The following is an 18,735-nucleotide window of genomic DNA, read 5'->3' on the forward strand; positions in this document are numbered from 1 at the left end:
GCGGGTAGTGTTGTTATCTAACTGTTGCTCCAGGCTCCGCAGCAGACCACTGAAGTCTGTCGGGGGGTTGTAGGTTCGAGTCCCACGGTACTGGATGGAGCTGAAGGCCTCGGGGAAAAGACCCAGCTTCCTGAAACGCTCCTGAAGCAGACGCTCTGCAGACTCTGATGGGTTGTCTGGAGAGAGACGGAGAGATATAGAGGAGGGAGAGAAGGGTGGAGGAGAGAGAGAGAGCGAGAGGGGTGGAGGAGAGAGAGAGGGGTGGAGGAGAGAGAGAGAGGGGTGGAGGAGAGAGAGAGAGAGGTGGAGGAAAGAGAGAGAGAGGGGTGGAGGAGAGAGAGAGAGGGGTGGAGGAGAGAGAGAGAGGGGTGGAGGAGAGAGAGAGAGGGGTGGAGGAGAGAGAGAGAGGGGTGGAGGAGAGAGAGAGAGAGGGAGGAAGAGAGAGAGAGAGGTGGAGGAAAGAGAGAGAGAGAGGTGGAGGAAAGAGAGAGAGAGAGGTGGAGGAAAGAGAGAGAGAGAGGGTGGAGGAAGAGAGAGAGAGGGGTGGAGGAGAGAGAGAGAGAGGGTGGAGGAAAGAGAGAGAGAGGGGTGGAGGAGAGAGAGAGAGAGGGGTGGAGGAGAGAGAGAGAGAGAGGGGTGGAGGAGAGAGAGAGAGAGAGAGGGGTAGAGGAGGGAGAGAGAGAGGGGTGGAGGAGAGAGAGAGAGAGAGAGAGAGAGAGAGAGAGAGAGGGGTGGAGGAGAGAGAGAGAGGGGTAGAGGAGGGAGAGAGAGAGAGAGAGGGGTGGAGGAGAGACAGAGAGAGGGGTGGAGGAGAGAGAGAGAGAGAGAGATAGAGGGGAAAGACAGAGAGAGAAAGAGAGCACATTTCTTACAGGGGATGCATTTCAAGGTGCTTAACTAATAAAATAATACAAGGTGAGAAAGATAAAACACAAAACCTTTTCTAAATGAAAGATGAAAATAGTAAAACAACAATAAAATAGATAATAGTATAGATAGATTTTTTATTTATTTATATCTATACTCAGTAAAAGGCTAAAAAGGAGTCTTGAGATCTTTCTTTAAAATCTTTACAGTTTCTGAGGCCCTCAGATCCTCCGGGAGGCTGTTCCAAAGGCCAGGACCATAGTGGCTGAAGACAGCCTCACCAGGCCAGGACCGTAGTGGCTGAATACAGCCTCACCAGGCCAGGACCGTAGTGGCTGAAGACAGCCTCACCAGACCAGGACCGTAGTGGCTGAAGACAGGCTCACCAGGCCAGGACCGTAGTAGCTGAAGACAGCCTCACCAGGCCAGGACCGTAGTGGCTGAAGACAGCCTCACCAGGCCAGGACCGTAGTGGCTGAAGACAGCCTCACCAGGCCAGGACCGTAGTGGCTGAAGACAGCCTCACCAGGCCAGGACCGTAGTGGCTGAAGACAGCCTCACCAGGCCAGGACCGTAGTGGCTGAAGTGACAGCTCACCAGGCCAGGACCGTAGTGGCTGAAGACAGCCTCACCAGGCCAGGACCGTAGTGGCTGAAGACAGCCTCACCAGGCCAGGACCGTAGTGGCTGAAGATAGCCTCACCAGGCCAGGACCGTAGTGGCTGAAGACAGCCTCACCAGGCCAGGACCGTAGTGGCTGAAGACAGCCTCACCAGGCCAGGACCGTAGTAGCTGAAGACAGCCTCACCAGGCCAGGACCGTAGTGGCTGAAGACAGCCTCACCAGGCCAGGACCGTAGTGGCTGAAGACAGCCTCACCAGACCAGGACCGTAGTGGCTGAAGACAGCCTCACCAGGCCAGGACCGTAGTGGCTGAAGACAGCCTCACCAGGCCAGGACCGTAGTGGCTGAAGACAGCCTCACCAGGCCAGGACCATAGTGGCTGAAGACAGCCTCACCAGGCCAGGACCATAGTGGCTGAAGACAGCCTCACCAGGCCAGGACCATAGTAGCTGAAGACAGCCTCACCAGGCCAGGACTGTAGTGGCTGAAGACAGCCTCCCCAGGCCAGGACCGATATGTTCGTCTCTTTTGACGAACATATCAAGACTGTTTCAAGGACAGCTTTTTTCCATCTATGTAACATTGCAAAAATCAGAAACTTTCTGTCCAAAAATTATGCAGAAAAATTAATCCATGCTTTTGTTACTTCTAGATTAGACTACTGCAATGCTCTACTTTCCGGCTACCCAGATAAAGCACTAAATAAACTTCAGTTAGTGCTAAATACGGCTGCTAGAATCCTGACTAGAACCAAAAAATGTGATCATATTACTCCAGTGCTAGCCTCCCTACACTGGCTTCCTGTTAAGGCAAGGGCTGATTTCAAGGTTTTACTGCTAACCTACAAAGCATTACATGGGCTTGCCCCTACCTATCTTTCCGATTTGGTCCTGCCGTACATACCTACACGTACGCTACGGTCACAAGACGCAGGCCTCCTAATTGTCCCTAGAATTTCTAAGTAAACAGCTGGAGGTAGGGCTTTCTCCTATAGAGCTCCATTTTTATGGAATGGTCTGCCTATCCATGTGAGAGACGCAGACTCGGTCTCAACCTTTAAGTCTTTATTGAAGACTTATCTCTTCAGTAGGTCCTATGATTGAGTGTAGTCTGGCCCAGGAGTGTGAAGGTAAACAGAAAGGCTCTTGAGCAACGAACCGCTCTTGCTGTCTCTGCCTGGCCGGTTCCCCTCTCTCCACTGGGATTCTCTGCCTCTAACCCTATTACAGGGGCTGAGTCACTGGCTTATTGGTGTTCTTCCATGCCGTCCCTGGGAGGGGTGCGTCACTTCAGTGGGTTGAGTCACTGACGTGGTCTTCCTGTCTGGGTTGGCGCCCCCCCTTGGGTTGTGCCGTGGCGGAGATCTTTGTGGGCTATACTCAGCCTTGTCTCAGGATGGTAAGTTGGTGGTTGAAGGTATCCCTCTAGTGGTGTGGGGGCTGTGCTTTGGAAAAGTGGGTGGGGTTATATCCTGCCTGTTTGGCCCTGTCCGGGGGTATCATCGGATGGGGCCACAGTGTCTCCTGACCCCTCCTGTTTCAGCCTCCAGTATTTATGCTGCAGTAGTTTATGTGTCGGGGGGCTAGGGTCAGTCTGTTATATCTGGAGTATTTCTCCTGTCTTATCCGGTGTCCTGTGTGAATTTAAGTATGCTCTCTCTAATTCTCTCTTTCTCTCTCTCGGAGGACCTGAGCCCTAGGACCATGCCTCGGGACTACCTGGCATGATGACTCCTTGCTGTCCCCAGTCCACCTGGCCGTGCTGCTGCTCCAGTTTCAACTGTTCTGCCTGCGGCTATGGAACCCTGACCTGTTCACCGGACGTGCTACCTGTCCCAGACCTGCTGTTTTCAACTCTCTAGAGACAGCAGGAGCGGTAGAGATACTCTCAATGATTGGCTATGAAAAGCCAACTGACATTTACTCCTGAGGTGCTGACTTGTTGCACCCTCGACAACTACTGTGATTATTATTATTTGACCCTGCTGGTCATCTATGAACATCTTGGCCATGTTCTATTATAATCTCCACCCGGCACAGCCAGGAGAGGACTGGTGTATGTCCTCGTGTTGTTGAGCGGTTTGCTGACGTCAACGTTGTGAACAGAGTGCCCCATGGTGGGGTTATGATATGGGCAGGCATAAGCTACGGACAATGAACAACAATTGCATTTTATCGATGGCGATTAGAGATACTGTGACGAGATCCTGAGGTCCATTGTCGTGCCATTCATCCTTCTCCATCACCTCATGTTTCAGCATGATAAAGCACGGCCCCACGTCGATCTATACACAATTCCTGGAAGCTGAAAATGTCCCAGTTTTTCCATGGCCTGCATACTCACCAAACAGGTCACCCATTGAGCATGTTTGGGATGCTCTGGATCGACGTTTTCCAGTTCCCGCCAATATCCAGCAACTTCTCACAGCCATCGAAGAGGAGCAGGTCAACATTCCACAGGACACAATCAACAGCCTGATCAACTCTATGTGAAGGAGATGTGTCGTGCTGCATGAGGCAAATGGTGGTCACACCAGATACTGACTGGTTTTCTGATCCACGCCACTACCTTTTCTTTAAGGTGACCAACAGATTAGGGCACAATTAATGTATTTCAATTGACTGATTTCATTACATGAACTGTAACTCAAGAAAATCATTGAAATTGTTGCATTTATATTTTTGTTCAGTATAAAAGGCCAGTGCCAGAGGACCGGATATCTTTAAAGCCTGACATGTATTCACATGCAAGGCCACGTAGCGCATTAAAATCAATAAAAACATTTTTAAATCAATTGTAAAACTAACAGGTAACCAAATGCAGGGATACCTACACCTGATCACAGCATTTTGTAATCATCTACAGATGACTCTTGTCCATTATAACTTTACCTGATAACTGATATAGCCTGGTCCCAGATCTGTTTGTGCTCTGGACAACTCCATTACCGTCATTGGCATGGAAATGAGTGACAATGAGTTGGCACGATAGCACAAACAGCCTGGCACACAGGCTAAATGCCAACCAGAACCACCTACCTGATCCCAGTTAGTTTGGTGTGGATGGTCCCAATGTAAGTGGGTGAACGTTCTTATAGGTTATACTGAACTGGTTTTCATCCACTAGTACCCTAACAGCTTGATAAGCCTGGCAATGCCAACCCTGTACCTGAGCCCAGTAGCTTGGTGTGGACGGTCTCATGGAAGATAATAACAGCTGGTCCCAGAGTGGACAGAGGGACGTCCAGACCACACCGGGCCGTAGTGGCCTTCAGCTCCCTGGTGAAGTGCTTCAGGTAGGCGTCCGACGCGTCGCCTAGGAACTTGAACAGGTCGTCGTGGAGACGGTCGGCGTGGGTACGGTAGATGATGAGGTCGGAGACGGCTAGGACTTTGAGGAGCAGCCGGGTGCGCTGGCCCTGATTGGATCCTGGGTGACCAATAGAGAGGAAGAGGACGTGTTAGTAGATGCCTCCTGATTGGTTACTGCTCCCACCGTTATCTTTATTTGATATGATAGCAGCTCTTTGATTAAATTGTATCAATTGCGTGAATAAAAACGTCATAACAGCTGACCTTAACAAGATTCCTGTCATTTCCCCTCTCTCCTCCTCACCTGCCCCCAGCAGTCCCTCTGTGTCGATCACCACCACCCTGTGAATGGGGTCCATGGCAGCCCAGACCCCCACGGTGCAGGACTCCTGGGTGGGGGACGTCTGGAACACTTCTCGCCCCAGGAAGAAAGTGTGATTCAGGGTGTGGGACTTCCCCTCCCCTGTGTTCCCGAAGATAGACACGACCTTGAGGAGTTCCTCTGGCCTACAGTCCAGCCGACTCACAAAGTCTTCCTCGTCCTTCAACTACAGGGGGAAAGACAACAGAGCCTGAGGTGAGCTCGTTTAATCAACAACCTAGGTAACAGCGTACCAAATGGTGCACTCTTTCTGATTTAGTGACCTACTTTTGACCAGTAGTCATATTGTCAAAAGTAGTGCACTACCATAGGTCTCTGGTCAAAAAGTATTGCATTTTATAGGCAATATGGTGCTATTTGGGATGCAGTCTAGGTATTGTTAACCTGTATTTGCTTAGACTGCCTACAGTCCGGGTTGATTTCTCCTTGGCCTTCCGTACAGGAAGCCTGTCCATTGTAGACTGGCTCATACAGACTGGCTTTCAGATCTAAAAAGCTCCCTAGGGGTTAGTGGCTACAGATAAGTGGTGTCTATGGGTGTTGTTTCAAGACTTAGATCATAATATGTCTACATCCCAAATGAAACACTCATCTATAGTGGGTCCTGGTCAAAAGTATAGCCCTATATAGGGAATAGGAAGCCATTTGAGATGTACCCAAGGTCATAAGGATATCACTCACCTGCATCTCCTCCTTCGCATCCACCAATAAGAAGCTGCACACCTTCTCCAGTTTTGCCTTGAGGGCCTCCATCTCCCCTCCATCCCCAGCCTCCAGGCTACTATCCTGGATTTGACCCGGAGGAGGGTATGGAGTCACGGGGTGCTTCCTCTTGTTTACCCCGCTATGGGTCCGCTTCTGGCAATCCAGACACAAGTTGATCTTACAGCCCTGGCAACGCACCACCGCCCTGAGCCTGCCCCCGTTCACCCCACAACCGCTGCTGTCGCCCTTACAAGAGTCACAGAATGGAACGTGTCCCGGGGCGATGCGGACACGGTCGTGGTTCCTCATGCGTTCCTGACGATGGAGCTCCAGCTCGCAGCGGACGCACTGCAGGCTGCCGCACTCGTCGCATTCGAAGGCGGCCTCGTCTGAGCCGCCGCAGGCGTAGCTCTCCTGACACACCAGGATGGTGTTCATCCCCTTATCTACCGACGGACCTTGGCCACTCATAATGATCACTTCAGTATGCTACTGCTAACCCGAAGAGTCTAAAACTGCACTGCGAAACCAAACTGCTGGGAAATATGTTTATGTTTATATTCTATAGTGTTAAAATGTATTCTTCTCTAGCGCATTATGTGGGTTTTTTCCTCTTCTTCTGGTAGTGGTGTCTCTTCTATACTCCCCAAAACACTTAGCAGATGAGCATTTAATATGAACTGTGATAGGTCACTTTGACATCGCCATATGTCATCAAAGTACTCTACAGAGGTGCCTGTCTGTCAGCAAAACAATCACAACAACGTCTTCCTACATACATGTCCAGACATGCAGCTAGCTTACAAACCCCATGTGCAAGGCATCGTTAGCTGTCAATCAGTAATAACATAGTAGTTATCTTGCTACTGCTAGTTAGCCTACTGTACGGTTAGCGGCTGTTTGTTCGCTAAGCCAATTTAACAGCAGAAATAGGCAATGGTGACTGTGTAAAAACCTCACCAAATCCGCTTATAACAAAAGATGACACTTGGCGTATTTTTCAGTTACTCTACATCAACTCAAACGACCAATTTCTCAAGCACCAAACCATCAACAAAATCCTTCGTCGAACCAAACAGACGGACCTCGTCGCCAAGAACCGCCAGCGAGATTGTTTTCCCGGCGGACGACGGCTGTTTCGTAACCTAAACCGTTGTTTCTACACAGAAATACGCAATAATATTTTAATAGACAACAAAGCATACAGTGCAACTTAATTCAGCACAAACACGCCGTTATTATGTATAGCTTTTTAAGATAATTTCGCTGTCCGACAGCTAGATTTCATTAGATGTTGTTCCCAGTTTCATCAGCTGATCGGCTTGTTTTGATCCAGAGGTTAAAAGTTACACCGCGCATAGCATTCTGGGAAATGTAGTAATGCTAGTCGAGTTGTTGATTTGAATCGCTTTAATTTATCAATAAATATGACTACATTCCCCACTATGCAACTCAATGTTTGTAGTTTTGTTAGCTGGCTAGATAGGTCAAAGAGGTTTTTCTAATCGATTTTGTCCTAGGTTTGTGAAATAATCAATACTTAGTTAAAGGAAGTGAATGCCATACCGGATCCATACAATATATTCGTTATTTTGTATCTTTTTCTGTCTCCACATTGTTAGCTAGCTAGCTAGTAACGTGAACTCACTGCTAACTGAAGACGTTACAGTTAGCCTACAGTAGTTTGGAAATAGCTGTAGATATCCCTCCAGCCGTTATTGATATCCAACAAGCGAGATCTTATGCAGAACGATAATCAGCAATTCAATATGTAAGACTCCATCTCTCTGGAGTGTCAAAGTCACTCGGTTTTCACAGTCAGCCCCGCTAAAGTCTCCAAAGGCAGAATGATGGTGTACACTTGCGCTGTCTGCCTATCAGCCTACACATATTCTGATTTACTGATGTAAAGGACACAAGGGCTGGTTCAGTTCCAAATGGCACCATATTCCCTATACAGTGTACTACTTCGAACCAAAAAGTACTACACTGTATATGAAATAGGGCCATTTGGGACTCCTCCTCGATACCTACTGGCACGTGCATCAGTGGTCAACAGTCCTGCTCTTGGAGATCTCCTGGGAGTGCAGGCTTTTGTTCTTGCCCGACACTAACAATCTGTTTCAACCAACTGCATCCGATATTGTGTCGTTGAATCAGGTGTGTCAGTGCAGGGATAGAACAAAAGCCCACAACACCAGTAGCTCTCCAGAGCCACAGTTGGTGACCACTAAACTAGGTAACTCAGACTTATGCATAGAGATCATATGATATATGTTAATCTATGCCTAAATGTCTCTTACTGCTGTGACCTTGTACGGTTCAATTAGTTCAACATTAATTTCATCTACTTCATTTCAGAACACAGCCATTCTCTCCAGTGTCATAATCATCACACTGGTCGGTATGATGGTTCACATCCACTTTGTGAAGGTGGACCATGAGACACTGCTCATCATTGGTTCCCTGGGTGACCAGGTGTCTTCTAGCGACACCTCCTGCACGGAGTCCTACAGACTTCATAGAGATGGGCAAGATCAAAGACATAGTAATTAATGAAGCTATTCACATGGTGAGGAAGATCAAAGACATAGTAATTAATGAAGCTATTCACATGGTGAGGAAGATCAAAGACATAGTAATTAATGAAGCTATTCACATGGTGAGGAAGATCAAAGACATAGTAATTAATTAAGCTTTTCACATGGTGAGGAAGATCAAAGACATAGTAATTAATGAAGCTTTTCACATGGTGAGGAAGATCAAAGACATAGTAATTAATGAAGCTTTTCACATGGTGAGTAAAATCAAAGACATAGTAATTATTTATTTATTTTTATTTATTTTACCTTTATTTAACCAGGTAGGCAAGTTGAGAACAGGTTCTAATTTACAATTGCGACCTGGCCAAGATAAAGCAAAGCAGTTCCACATACAACAACACAGAGTTACACATAAACAAACATACAGTCAATAATACAGTACAAAAATAAGTCTATTCACATGGTGAGAAAAATCAAAGACATAGTAATTAATGAAGCTTTTCACATGGTGAGGAAGATCAAAGACAGTAAATGAATGAAGCTATTCACATGGTGAGGAAATAGAAGAATACTGAGCTATTTGTTTTCCTGCCAATCTACGTGTGTACAGTTGATTTGATCATCACTAAAGTCATTGATTTGCGTCTCGTTCAGCAGAAACTAGGTGGATCCTGCTATAACTTATCTTAAAGGTTGATGATTTGCAAGGGCAGGGCAGTCAACAACGTTAACTTATTTGTTTCAGCAAACAGTCGTCTACTTCCTGTGCATCCTGCTGAAGGACCTCGCAGATCCCAATGCCGTTTCTTGCGTGGTCCCGCTGTTTCAGGTGAGCCTCAGAGTCATTACTGATCTGTAAAATACTGTTTACGGTGCATGTATGTGTGGTTAGTAAAACAACACTAGTGTTCTTGCTGTTGGTTAAAGTTGAATGAAAATTACTACTTTAGCCTTTGAATTGAGGTACTTTCATAAATCTCTATTTTTATAAATCTCCATTATACCTGTTTGATTATAACCTACCTATTATTATTCTTTCAGAGCTCAAAGCTAAGACTGAGCTGCCTTGTCAAAGTGTACAAGAGCTGCCAGGAGATTCTAGCAAAGTGCTGATGGTGATGGCGTTAAAGGAAGTGCATGCCATTCCGGTGATGGCGACGACGTCATCCTGGTAATTTGGTAAACCATCTGGGTAAAGCACTGTCACTGACTTCACTGCATACCAAGTCATGCAACGTGTTTATAATATTTATTTGATTTGGTTATCAATTCTCAAATGGAAGAAACTGATGATGATACACCTGACATCATCAGCTGATTGTTTTTATCTACATTTCTCTCTTTAAATATTTGGAGGTACTTTTCCACACGCCAGGTTTTCAGTAATAGAAGAAACCTTTAAGTTGGTCATCCAACTAAAATACGAGTCTCGCTAGAGAAAAGTTTATGAATGTAGGTCCTTACTTAAGAGTTACCTAATGTCATTATTTATTCAGATGCCTTAATACAACCTGTCTCATTTTTTTAATATTTATAATCAATCTACCTGAACAAAGTGTTTCCTGTAACCATGTCCTTACTTAATAACTTTCAGGATTTCTTATTGAAACAATCTATTTAGAAATAGTTTTTAATTTATGCTTTTTAAATTATTATTGTATATATTCTATTTGAAAAGTTAATAGTGTTTATTATCATGTAATAAATTGTTACCATCACTAGCTGCTATTCTTTCCATCGCCATTAGAGGACAGGACCTACCACCTTTGACTCAAACAGAAGCACTTCCACCTCACACATAAGGCCTATGATTGTCATTATCTGGCCAAGATGCAAAGTTCTACACTTTTAATTCTTAAAATCTGATTTTAAATTGAACCATAACCTTAATCAAATTGCTGACCTTATGCCTAACACTAACCTTTAAATTAGGACTGAAAGGCTATTTTTCCATTCTTTTTTGCCTTTGTATCTTGGCCACGTAGTGGGAACCTAGACCTACAGCCACAGTATGCAGATGGGTTAGAAAAGGAAAGTACAAAAGGATAAGGTCTGACCCCAGCTGATCCAGATAAGACACTGTGTCATTTGATCCAGATAGATGCTGTGTCATTTGATCCAGATAGACGCTGTGTCAGCTGATCCAGATAGACGCTGTGTCAGCTGATCCAGATAGACGCTGTGTCAGCTGATCCAGATAGACGCTGTGTCAGCTGATCCAGATAGACGCTGTGTCAGCTGATCCAGATAGACGCTGTGTCAGCTGATCCAGATAGACGCTGTGTCAGCTGATCCAGATAGACGCTGTGTCATTTGATCCAGATAGATGCTGTGTCAGCTGATCCAGATAGACGCTGTGTCAGCTGATCCAGATAGACGCTGTGTCATTTGATCCAGGTAGACGCTGTGTCATTTGATCCAGGTAGACGCTGTGTCAGCTGATCCAGATAGACACTGTGTCATATGATCCAGATAGACGCTGTGTCATTTGATCCAGATAGACACTGTCATTTGATCCAGATAGACACTGTGTCATATGATCCAGATAGACACTGTGTCATTTGATCCCGGTAGATGCTGTGACATTTGATCCAGATAAGACACTGTGTCATTTGATCCAGATAGACACTGTGTCATTTGATCCAGATAGACACTGTGTCAGCTGATCCAGATAGACACTGTGTCAGCTGATCCAGATAGACACTGTGTCATTTGATCCAGATAGACACTGTGTCAGCTGATCCAGATAGACGCTGTGACATTTGATCCAGATAGACACTGTGTCATTTGATCCAGGTAGACACTACTGGGTCAGTCAGTGCAGCACTTTTTTAAAACATTCTATTACACAATATGTTTCCTGTTCAAACTGTCCTCTAAGTGTGTTAGTTTGCATAGTACAGTACTCAGCTTATCTCCCACAGGGTATCCACGGGCTGCGTCCCAAATGGCACCCAGGCTGCACCACATAGGGAATAGGGTCCCATTTGGGACGCAACAAAAAAGTTTCATAAGACTTATCCCCTCTGGCTCTGTTCTGTAGGCAAAACCAACCTGCTTCATTGACATGACATAGCAGCACTATTAGCATCCCTATGGCTGTTAGCTGTAGATATGTTAACCTACTGTTGGTATTCAACACAACAGAAACTGATAAGGATTTAAAGAGGGTCACAGAGGTTGAAACGCTCAACAGAGTGAATGATTACCTAGTTGGTTGATAGAACTCAACAGAGTGAATGATTACCTAGTTGGTTGATAGAACTTGTTGAGGTGTGTTTGTGTCTATTATACACATGACTGTTTTCATACTCATTTAATCTAGTGTTTGTAATTTAATCTAGTGTTTGTAATTTAATCTAGTGTTTGTAATTTAATCTAGTGTTTGTTATTTAATCTAGTGTTTGTTATTTAATCTAGTGTTTGTTATTTAATCTAGACTTTGTTATTTAATCTAGACTTTGTTATTTAATCTAGACTTTGTTATTTAATCTAGACTTTGTTATTTAATCTAGACTTTGTTATTTAATCTAGACTTTGTTATTTAATCTAGACTTTGTTATTTAATCTAGACTTTGTTATTTAATCTAGACTTTGTTATTTAATCTAGACTTTGTAATTTAATCTAGTCTTTGTAATTTAATCTAGTCTTTGTAATTTAATCTAGTCTTTGTAATTTAATCTAGTCTTTGTAATTTAATATAGACGTTGTCATTATATCTAGCCTTTGTAATTTAATCTAGTCTTTGTAATTTAATCTAGTCTTTGTAATTTAATATAGACGTTGTCATTATATCTAGCCTTTGTAATTTAATCTAAACTTTGTAATTGAATATAGTCTTTGTAATTTAAAATAGACTTTGTAATTGAATGTAGCCTTTGTAATTTAATCCAGCCTTTGTAATTTAATCTATCCTTTGTAATTGAATCTAGCAATTTTAGGCAATGAGTCCAACACAATCATTAAGTTTGCAGACGACACAACAGTGGTAGGCCTGATCACTGACAACGACGAGACAGCCTATAGGGAGGAGGTCAGAGACCTGGCCGGGTGGTGCCAGAATAACAACCTATCCCTCAACGTAACCAAGACGAAGGAGATGATTGTGGACTACAGGAAAAGGAGGACTGAGCACGCCCCCATTCTCATCGACGGGGCTGTAGTGGAGCAGGTTGAGAGCTTCAAGTTCCTTGGTGTCCACATCAACAACAAACTAGAATGGTCCAAACACACAAAGACAGTCGTGAAGAGGGCACGACATAACCTATTCACCCTCAGGAAACCAAAAAGATTTGGCATGGGTCCTGAGATCCTCAAAAGGTTCTACAGCTGCAACATCGAGAGCATCCTGACTGGTTGCATCACTGCCTGGTACGGCAACTGCTCGGCCTCTGACCGCAAGGCACTTCAGAGGGTAGTGCGTACGGCCCAGTACATCACTGGGGCTAAGCTGCCTGCCATCCAGGACCTCTACACAAGGCGGTGTCAGAGGATGGCCCTAAAAATTGTCAAAGACCCCAGCCACCCCAGTCTTAGACTGTTCTCTCTACTACCGCATGGCAAGTGGTCCGGAGCGCCAAGTCTAAGACAAAAAGGCTTCTCAACAGATTTTACCCCCAAGCCATAAGACTCCTGAACAGGTAACCAAATGGCTACCCGGACTATTTGCATTGCATAAGACCCCCCAACCCCTCTTTTACGCTGCTGCTACTCTCTGTTTATCATATATGTGTCAAGTCCTCCTCTTGTTCACCATCCAAAGGACACAGGGACAACTCAATTTTCCAACTCAATCTTTTTTATTTTTAGTTTGCCTTCAATTGATTGGTCTGTCCAGTAATTTCGCCAGTAAATTAGCCAGTAAATTAGGTTGTAAACCTTTAAAGACAGAACAAAAAGTTACCATCTTAATTAAACATTTTAATGAACTTAAATTAGTTTAAACATTTAAATAACATTCTAAATAACTAAGATGAATTAATAATTTAAGCCTTTTACCATTGGCGTCTTTGGACTGAACCTGTGAGTGAACTTGGAGTTTTCCCTCTGAAGTTTGTTCTTCTGAATGACTGGCGCCCTCCATGCCTTCACAGGTGCTCCAAATAAGTGAAAATGATTGATCAGGTGATCAGGTGACAAGCAGCCGGTTTGCTGCTGCTGATGCACTCTGGGAAGTGTAGTTCTTTGACTCACTCCTGATATTCAGCTCAACAATATGCATAGTCACTTTAACCATATCTACATGTACATACTACCTCAATCAGCCCGACTAACCGGTGTCTGTATCTAGCCTCGCTACTTTTATAGCCTCACTACTGTATATAGCCTCTCTACTGTATATAGCCTCTCTACTGTATATAGCCTCACTACTGTATATAGCCTCACTACTGTTATATTCTCTCTACTGTATATAGCCTCTCAACTGTATATAGCCTCTCTACTGTATATAGCCTCTCTACTGTATATAGCCTCTCTACTGTTATAGCCTCGCTACTGTATATAGGCTCACTACTGTTATAGCCTCACTACTGTATATAGCCTCTCTAATGTATATAGCCTCTCTACTGTATATAGCCTCTCTACTGTATATAGCCTCTCTACTGTATATAGCCTCACTACTGTATATAGCCTCTCTACTGTTATAGCCTCGCTACTGTATATAGCCTCTCTACTGTATATAGCCTCACTACTGTATATAGCCTCTCTACTGTATATAGCCTCTCTACTGTATATAGCCTCACTACTGTATATAGCCTCTCTACTGTTATAGCCTCGCTACTGTATATAGCCTCACTACTGTATATAGCCTCTCTACTGTATATAGCCTCACTACTGTATATAGCCTCTCTACTGTATATAGCCTCTCTACTGTATATAGCCTCACTACTGTATATAGCCTCTCAACTGTATATAGCCTCTCTACTGTATATAGCCTCACTACTGTATATAGCCTCTCTACTGTATATAGCCTCTCTACTGTATATAGCCTCTCTACTGTATATAGCCTCTCTACTGTTATAGCCTCGCTACTGTATATAGCCTCTCTACTGTATATAGCCTCTCTACTGTATATAGCCTCTCTACTGTATATAGCCTCTCTACTGTTATAGCCTCTCTACTGTATATAGCCTCTCTACTGTATATAGCCTCTCTACTGTATGTAGCCTCTCTACTGTATATAGCCTCTCTACTGTATATAGCCTCACTACTGTATATAGCCTCTCTACTGTATATAGCCTCACTACTGTATATAGCCTCTCTACTGTATATAGCCTCTCTACTGAACATAGCCTCTCTACTGTATATAGCCTCTCTACTGTATATAGCCTCTCTACTGTATATAGCCTCTCTACTGTTATAGCCTCTCTACTGTATATAGCCTCTCTACTGTATATAGCCTCTCTACTGTATATAGCCTCACTACTGTATATAGCCTCTCTACTGTATATAGCCTCTCTACTGTATATAGCCTCTCTACTGTATATAGCCTCTCTACTGTTATAGCCTCTCTACTGTATATAGCCTCTCTACTGTATATAGCCTCTCTACTGTTATAGCCTCTCTACTGTATATAGCCTCTCTACTGTATATAGCCTCTCTACTGTATATAGCCTCTCTACTGTTATTTTCACTGTCTTTTTACTGTTTTATTTCTTTACTTACCTATTGTCACATAATTGAATCTAGACTTTGTAATTGAATATAGCCTTTGTAACTGAATCTAGCCTTTGTAATTGAATCTAGACTTTGTAATTGAATATAGCCTTTGTAATTGAATCTAGACTTTGTAATTGAATATAGCCTTTGTAACTGAATCTAGCCTTTGTAATTGAATCTAGCCTTTGTAACTGAATCTAGCCTTTGTAATTGAATCTAGACTTTGTAATTGAATATAGCCTTTGTAACTGAATCTAGCCTTTGTAATTGAATCTAGACTTTGTAATTGAATATAGCCTTTGTAATTGAATATAGCCTTTGAAATTGAATCTAGCCTTTGTAATTGAATCTAGACTTTGTAATTGAATATAGCCTTTGTAATTGAATATAGCCTTTGTAATTGAATCTAGACTTTGTAATTGAATCTAGCCTTTGTAATTGAATCTAGACGTTGTAATTGAATATAGACTTTGTAATTGAATCTAGCCTTTGTAATTGAATCTAGACTTTGTAATTGAATATAGCCTTTGTAATTGAATATAGCCTTTGTAATTGAATCTAGACTTTGTAATTGAATCTAGCCTTTGTAATTGAATATAGCCTTTGTGTAACGATGTACGCTGAGAGGCGGGAAGTAAATTCAGGGAGTGAATACATTTAATAAATTAATGAACAAAACAAGAGACACAAACAGCGCACCGACATTAAACAGCAATAATGACGGCTGGGGAAGAAACCAGAGGGAGTGACATATAAAGGACAGGTAATCAAGGAGGTGATGGAGTCCAGGTGAGTGTCATTAGGCGCGTAACGCTGGTGACAGGTGTGCTCCCTAACGAGCAGCCTGGTGACTCAGAGGCCGGAGAGGGAGCACACGTGACCCTTTGTAATTGATTATGGCCTTTGTAATTGAATCTAGCCTTTGAATTTAATCTAGCCTTTAATTAAATCTAGCCTTTGTAAATGAATCTAGCCTTTGTAATTAAATCTAGCCTTTGTAAATTAATCTAGCCTTTGAAAATTAATCTAGCCTTTGTAAATTAATCTAGGCTTTGTAAATTAACCTAGCCTTTGTAAATTAATCTAGGCTTTGTAATTAAATTTAGCCTTTGTAAATGAATCTAGCCTTTAATTAAATCCAGCCTTTGTAATTGAATCTAGCCTTTGTAAATTAATCTACATTTACATTTTAGTCATTTAGCAGATGCTCTTATCCAGAGCGACTTACAGTAGTGAATGCATACATTTCATTATTTTTTATTTTTATTTTTGTACTAGTCTTTGTAATTAAATCTAGCCTTTGTAAATTAATCAAGTCTTTGTAATTGAATCTAGCCTTTGTAAATTAATCTTTGTAATTTAATCTAGTCTTTGTAATTTAATCTATCCTTTGTCATTTAATCTATCCGTTGTAATTTAATCTAGTCTCTGTAATTTAATCTAGTCTTTGTAAATTAATCTAGGCCAAGATCAAATTGATATCATGGATGGCTACCTACTTACCAATTAACTAAACATAGAAATACAAATAACTAGACTGAACATAGAAATACATAAACATAGAACAGTGCCCAAAACCCGAAATATTAAATCAAACACCCTACTAAACACACAATCACCCCGAACCACATAAAACAAATACCCTCTGCCACGTCCTGACCAAACTACAATACTAATTAACCCTTATACTGGTCAGGACGTGACAGTATCATAACAGTGTCCCAACAGTGTCCCATTCGCTGTACTACTAAAGTTGTGCGCTAAACAGAATAGGACGTGATACACGTGGGCCTACTTTATTTTGAGCTGTGACATCACAGCAGGCTGTCTGATACTGACTGTAGACAAGCAGCAACTGAATACATTCAACTGAAATGTGTCTTCCACATTTAACCCAACCAGAGAATCAGAGAGGTGCAGGGGGCTGCCTTAATCAACATCCACGGCGCCCGGGGAAACATCTTCTGCACCCAGGGAACAGTGGGTCTTTTTTTATTTTATTTATCCGTTATTTTACCAGGTAAGTTGACTGAGAACACATTCTCATTTACAGCAACAACCTGGGGAATAGTTACAGGATGAATGAGACAATAGGAAGCTGGGCATGATTAGGTGGCCATGATGGTATTTAGGGCCACCTAATCAGGGCCAGATTGGGAATTTAGCCAGGACACCAGGGTTAACACCCCTACTCTTACGATAAGTGTCATGGGATCTTTAATGACCTCAGAGAGTCAGGACACCCGTTTAACGTCCCATCCGAAAGACAGCACCCTACACAGGGCAGTGTCCCCAATCACTGCCCTGGGGTATTGGGATATTTTTTAGACCAGAGGAAAGAGTGTCTCCTACTGGCCCTCCAACACCATCTGGTCTCTCATCCAGGGACTGACCAGGACCAACCCTGCTTAGCTTCAGAAGCAAGCCAGCAGTGGTATGCAGGGTGGTATGCTGCTGGCTAACTGCCTTGCTCAGGGGCAGAACGACAGATTTTTTTACCTTGTCAGCTCAGGGATTCGATCCAGCAACCTTTCGGTTACTGGCCCAATGCTCTAACCACTAGGCTACCGCAGCAGACTGTAGAAAGGTAGCAGGCTGTAGAGAAGCAGGAGAGAGGCAGCAGGCTGTAGAGAAGCAGCGGAGAGACAGCAGACTGTAGAGATGCAGCAGGCTGTAGAGAAGCAGCAGAGAGGCAGCAGACTGTAGAGAAGCAGAAGAGAGGCAGCAGGCTGTAGAGAAGCAGGAGAGAGGCAGCAGGCTGTAGAGAGGCAGCAGGCTGTAGAGAAGCAGCAGGCTGTAGAGAAGCAGCAGAGAGGCAGCAGGCTGTAGAGAAGCAGCAGGCTGTAGAGAAGCAGCAGAGAGGCAGCAGGCTGTAGAGAAGCAGCAGAGAAGCAGCAGGCTGTAGAGTAGCAGGAGACTGTAGAGAGGCAGCAGGCTGTAGAGAAGCAGCAGACTGTAGAGAAGCAGCAGAGAAGCAGCAGGCTGTAGAGTAGCAGGAGACTGTAGAGAAGCAGCAGACTGTAGAGAAGCAGCAGGGGGCAGCAGGCTGTAGAGTAGCAGCAGAGAGGCTGTTTTTTTTGTTTGGTTTTTTTTCACCTTTATTTAACCAGGTAAGCTAGTTGAGAACAAGTTTTCATTTACAACTGCGATCTGGCCAAGATAAAGCAAAGCAGTGCGACACAAACAACAACACAAAGTTACACATGGAATAAACAAGCGTACAGTCAATAGCACAATAGAAAAAAAGAAAGTCTATATACAGTGTGTGCAAAAGGCATGAGGAGGTAGGCAATAAATAGGCCATAGTAGCGAAGAAATTACTATTTAGCAGATTAACACTGGAGTGATAAATGAGCAGATGATGATGTGCAAGTAGAGATACTGGTGTGCAAAAGAGCAGAAAAATAAATAAAAACAGTGTGGGGATGAGGTAGGTAGGTAGATTGGGTGGGCTATTTACAGATGGACTATGTACAGCTGCAGCGATCAGTTAGCTGCTCAGACAGCTGATGTTTAAAGTTAGTGAGAGAAATATAAGTCTCCAGCTTCAGCGATTTTTGCAATTCGTTTCAGTCACTGGCAGCAGAGAACTGGAAGGAAAGGCGGCCAAAGGAGGTGTTGGCTTTGGGGGTGTCCAGTGAAATATA

At 43.6% G+C, this 18,735-nt stretch overlaps 2 pseudogenes; one reads left to right on the forward strand and one right to left on the reverse strand.

Moving 5' to 3' along the window:
- LOC115184031 (zinc finger FYVE domain-containing protein 1-like) overlaps positions 1-7,307 on the reverse strand; it is a 21,351-nt pseudogene extending 14,044 nt beyond the window's left edge.
- A 764-nt stretch (positions 7,308-8,071) lies between these two features.
- On the forward strand, positions 8,072-10,149 carry LOC115184032 (phosphatidylinositol N-acetylglucosaminyltransferase subunit H-like; annotated as a pseudogene).
- Positions 10,150-18,735: the final 8,586 nt, after the last annotated feature.

This window comes from Salmo trutta, unplaced genomic scaffold (genome assembly GCF_901001165.1).
Source record: "Salmo trutta unplaced genomic scaffold, fSalTru1.1, whole genome shotgun sequence".
Taxonomy (NCBI): Eukaryota; Metazoa; Chordata; class Actinopteri; order Salmoniformes; family Salmonidae; genus Salmo; species Salmo trutta.